General features: G+C 34.4%; 1 protein-coding gene across 1 annotated transcript in view; it reads left to right on the top strand.

Annotated features, from left to right (window-relative positions):
• Window positions 1-5,755, top strand: part of LOC106467790 (glycine receptor subunit alpha-2-like) — a 46,872-nt gene that overhangs the window by 37,724 nt on the left and 3,393 nt on the right. The gene's annotated exons all lie outside the window — the stretch shown is intronic.

The following is a 5,755-nucleotide window of genomic DNA, read 5'->3' as shown; positions in this document are numbered from 1 at the left end:
ATAGCCCTCGTGTAGACTTTGCGCGAAATTCATAACAAACAAACAAACATTCTTGTATACTGATTTATGTCGTTAGTCACTTGTTTCAGTTTGTTTTATAGACACGAATCCATTAATATATAAGCTATATTTTAGTTCTAATCTACATAGTTACTTTATTTTTGATTAACATTAATAATTCTATGGTGGCAGTACCAGTGATAAAGTAATTGGAATGTATATTACAGAAAGTAACCACAAAGCATGCTTATGTGTGTGCTAAATAAAAGCTCTGGAATATTCAATATTTTCCTGAAACTACTTTCTACTTATAATCAGTTCCATGTTTGTGATGCCTTTGCAGCCGAAGTACCAATTTCGCTTCATTATCAAGTGCATTCAAGAGGTTAACTACGCGTCCTCAATCTCTACAACTTTGGCTTTCGTTTGTTTCTTTTATCAGCGAAGTTCAATTTGGTTTTAATTAACAGTTCAAGTCGTGGATGATTAAATTAAGAGAGAAATATTTCAAAGAATCAAAACGAAACAGCTTTTGAGAACTTCTAAACACCGTCGAGCAAAGAAAAAACAAAAACTGTATTTGAAATATATTTATATTTTATTTCCAAAATAAAAGGAACTTTAATAAAATGTTTATGTTGTAGATATCCAAGTTAAGCAGCTTTCTAGCTTAATAAACTGTTAGCTAACATTTATTTAACAAAAAAAGTAGGGTAACATCATCTCCGAACATTGTTCGTCTTATGTTAGTTCGTAGTTGCCTGTAAAACTGTTTTCTTTGCAGTATTGATGTGTAGTGATAGAGAAAACAATAAAAATAATCTTGATTGTGCAAATTTTGTTGTTCAAGAAACCTAAAAACTCTAAAGAGAAGTATATTGATTTATTTAAATAGGTTGGATTAGTAAAATAAAAGCCTGTCTACGGTATTTTAATTGTAAATTAATAATTTTAAATCAAATTTCCTTTAATAAAAAAACCAATCACTGAAGCACACTCAATCTCGCAATTACTTAGCTATGAAAATTTTCACATAGATATTTTAAAAACATTTCACTATTGTTTCTAGCTTCTTATAAACCTTCTTAAATTATACTTTACATGTTGCCAGAAAACATTAACTGTCCTATTTCTCAAAATTACAGTTCTCAATAGAATTATATTCTACAGTTGTAAACAAAATGGTTTGTACACTTGTGGAAAATACTTCCAAGTTCAGAGGCAGTAAATGTGACTGGTTTTAATCACTGTACATTCTCACTTAACTTCATTTCTTATAGTTTTTATATGGAGACTTTCAAGAATACGTTATTCATGTTTTCACTTTTCCGTTGGTAGTTATGCAAAAAGTGTGACATTTGTGAATAGCTTTTTAAATTATTTAAGTACACTGTTACACACACAAATGAAACATTATCTAAATACCTTTTAAACCAATATTTTACTTCATTTTACTTTGTGGCTTTTCTTTTGGTGAAATGTTAATTTCATTAAACAATTTTGCTCCACGGAAAACACTTTTTTTTAAAACTGATTTGATCAGTTTTTTTTTATTACACGTAATGAAATCAACTTGTAATTTATCGTGGTATTTATTTTAAATTAAGTTTTTAGGAAGCGTGTTGAGATAATGAATATTTTATCTGTCTTATATTTCTAGTTTATAGACGACGCTTCTCGCCTTGTTATGAGTCCTATATCAGCTCTCAGCACAGAGCCTAAACCGTCGTCTCCAATTTAGAAAGAATGCAGGAGGAGTTAACAGAAAACTATTGTCATGGTAATCAAACTATAAAACGAGTGCTATCCTTTAGTAACATGCATTATTTATACATCGATTTGCCTCTTCTGCGCGTTAATCACGTTGCACAAGAACCATCTCATGCTGTCCTTGGAACTCCTTCTACCGTTCATCGTGTTCAGTCAGCTAGTCATGATCACGCACTGTTGATACACATCGCAATTCTTGTTACATCTAATAAGTTTCTGCGAAAGTCGGCGATTTCAATTTCAGACCACACATTTTGGTAAATTTGTAATAAACCAGTCAGTGTACGTGAACTTCAACTTCCAATACCAAGTTTAAGCAAATTAAAGGCACAGAAAGCTATTTAGATGGTATCTTAGACTTGACAGGTATGTTTTTGAATGAGATTTTTATAATTCCAATTTCTTCCGCCATGTTTTCCATGAGGACAGATGGTGATTTCGAGATGTGGCCGAAAGCTTCTGAACTTTTGGTTTCTTAGGTTTCGTTTACTTCAAATCCTTGACTATTAGCTTGCAACCGTATAATGAAGATAGGGCTCAAATTTATTCCTGTTTTGGTTGCATAATTATCTTTTGCAAATATATCCTTCACTTCACGGATGAAAAGATTTTTCTAATGGCCACCATCAAATGACTCAGCGATAATTCTACAGGCTTACAACGCTAAAAATCAGGATTCAAAGTACAGGGCAAAGGATGGGCAAAGTACAGATAGACCATTGTATAGCTCTGCACTTAACCATAACCAAATCAAATATACCATTTCTTTTGATAGGCTTGATATGTGTTTTTGGAGTTAATTGCTGTTCTAAATGCTCTGCTGTGTGGGTTTTTCCACTTAAATGGATTAGATTGAATACCTCCTTCCTCGGAATGTTGTATTCTTTGACTCTGTATCGTTTAACATTCACAGACACACCCAATAATAACTTTACTTAAACGGCTTTGCGCTGTTGAATGGTCGGAAATTCACCATACACCAAACATATTGATGTATTAAAATACTCAAACGATCAACGTTGTTTGGTACACAGTTAAAATCTTTTTTTTATTTGGAATTATGCACAAAGCTGCACAATGAGCTATGTGTGCTCTGCCCACCACGGGTATCGAAACCCGGTTTCTAGCATTGTAAGTCCGCAGACATACCGCTGTGCCACTGGAGGGCTTAAGTATTATATTATATTTTTAATATTTAAAGAAGTCCCTTGAATTTTAACCTTTTAACAAAAAAGGTTGATGTTAAAATGTTGTTCATCGGGTCTTTACTTATACCTGCGGTAACGCCCTATTGAATTAATGCCCCCCCCCTCAGTGGTACAGCGGTATGTCTGCGGACATACAATACTAGAAACCGGATTTCGATAACCGTGGTGGGCAGAGCACAGATAGCCCATTGTGTAGCTTTGTGCTTAATTACAAATAAACTATTGCACTAGCATATGCACATCGTTTTGTTTAAAAGTGCGATTAACCCTCCGTATAAAGATTGTCTTAATTTTCATATTTTCTTTAAATATTTGGTATTAAAACAAATATTCTATCATCTACTGAAAATTAAAGTTTATTAAATACTAATTATTTTATTAATATAAGCCGCTTTATTAATATACAGTCATGGAAATAATCATGAAAACACACAGACGAGTTTGTTTGTTTGCTTGTTTTTAACTTATGCACAAAGCTACACAATGGGCTATTTCTAGCGATGCAAGTCCGCAGACATACCTATATGCCACTTGGGGGCACACAAATGAGACACACAAACACGCACACTTAGGAGATGCAAATACGAGTAATGACGCTATTAACATCACAGAACGTACAAAAGAAAAGCAGTTACTTTTACAATGCCCCTAGTGTTTTGTATGCGAACTTTTTCCTTTATACAAGGCGTTTCACCTTGTTTTTATGTTGTCATAGAGTTTATCAATATTTTAATTATCCACACAGCTTCAAGAATGCTAATAGTTGAACTTCGTGCAGGTCAAGTCGTGGTTGTGAGTGTTCCATCGAACCCTTTACTGTAAGCTAGAAACCGGGTTTCGATACTCGTGGTGGGCAGAGCACCAATAGCCCTTTGTGTAGCTTTGTGCTTAATTACAAACAAACTTTACTGTAAATATATCGTTTCATTACATTCGCTGTATACTTGGGATCATTGTCTTGCTGAAAGATCAGTTCCCTCTCCAGATTGGTTGAATTCCTTAGGGAATAGCATGAAGGATCAAAATATTTTCCACTTTGGAGCAGCGACAATACCATTTATTTCTACTTATCCTCCATCTTGTTTCACTGACACTGCTCCCCCGAACAATGCTAATTTTGATTTATTAGTAAAAATCCTTTTTTCTCATTTTATTGTTTGCAGTCCTTTTCGTTTGGTTTCCTCTTCTTAATACCGGTTTTTGAGAATTTACTAGTCTATTAAGACCACTTTTTACTAATGTGTAACTTACTGCTCTGGGATAACATACACATACGTATTTGCAGCAAAGTAATTTTACCGAATCTAAATTTTCCGTCGTTTACTGTGAAAAGAGTACACGCTGAAATGCTTAATATAACTTTTGGAGAGTTTCGGTTTGTTACTTCAACCACGTTTATTGCTAACAATGTCACTTTCAGAAACTCTCTTCACAGTCTTGCGTAGAACTCTCACAGAAATATATTCTCGCTACAATTTCTTACATGGAGTATCCTTGAACACCCCAAAAAACTTTGGTTTCTATATAAGTTTGTCATGCGATATCTCATTTCAGCAGTGACAGACATTACTAGATTCACACTACTACTAGGTTTCTATACACGTTTGTCATGCGATGTCTCATTTCAGCAGTGACAGACATTACTAGATTCACACTACTACTAGGTTTCTATACACGTTTGTCATGCGATGTCTCATTTCAGCAGTGACAGACATTACTAGATTCACACTACTACTAGGTTTCTACACACGTTTGTCATACGATATCTCATTTCAGCAGAGACAGACATTACTAGATTCACACAACTACTAGATTTCTACACACGTTTGTCATGCGATATCTCATTTCAGCAGAGACAGACATTACTAGATTCACACTACTACTAGGTTTCTATACACGTTTGTCATGCGATATCTCATTTCAGCAGAGACAGACATTACTAGATTCACACTACTACTAGGTTTCTATACACATTTGTCATGCGATATCTCATTTCAGCAGAGACAGACATTACTAGATTCACACTACTACTAGGTTTCTACACACGTTTGTCATGCGATGTCTCATTTCAGCAAAGACAGACATTACTAGATTCACACCACTACTACTACTAGGTATCGATAAATTGGTGGCATTTTCCATTCAGACCAAAGAGTCTGAAACAACCCCTACCAAAAATAATAACGATGTTCAGTGGAGTATTTATCGTAGACCAAGATTCATTAAGTTTGGCCTTAAGTTACACCAAGAATCAATAAGTTTGGCCTTAATTTAGACCAAGATTCATTAAGTTTGGCCTTACTTTAATGATCAAGAGAATTTCTTTTACGTACAGACTTCTCTCTTTATTACTTTTGAAAAGAATCTAAATGCTGTACAATGTATCATTACGTCACCATCACAAGTATTATGATCTCTTATGCTAGGTTTGTCTCCAATTATCAGATTTGTATCTTAGCACTCAAACGTATTTTGAGCCCTATGGTGGTAGATCCAGAATCTGTACCTTTATTCTGCTTGTTTGTATGTACGACCGTTACGCTTCTGACCGAGAACCTGCTGTATAAGCATGCGTAATTAGAATGTTTCCCCAAGAAAAACCGCGCATGCGCATTATTCACTCGACGACAAACAGTCTGCCTGCGGCAGAGAGCTGCAAAGCTGAGTGATCAAGTCGCTGCAATTGCTGTATGAAACAAAAAATAACAACAAAAGGGGAATGTAAATATACTTTATTAACCATTTTGTACAACAGAATATTAAAAACGTTTTAAAAA

This window comes from Limulus polyphemus, unplaced genomic scaffold (genome assembly GCF_000517525.1).
Source record: "Limulus polyphemus unplaced genomic scaffold, Limulus_polyphemus-2.1.2 Scaffold2740, whole genome shotgun sequence".
Taxonomy (NCBI): Eukaryota; Metazoa; Arthropoda; class Merostomata; order Xiphosura; family Limulidae; genus Limulus; species Limulus polyphemus.
The sequence above is the reverse complement of the archived record's forward strand: the minus strand, read 5'-3'. Positions and strand labels throughout refer to the sequence as shown.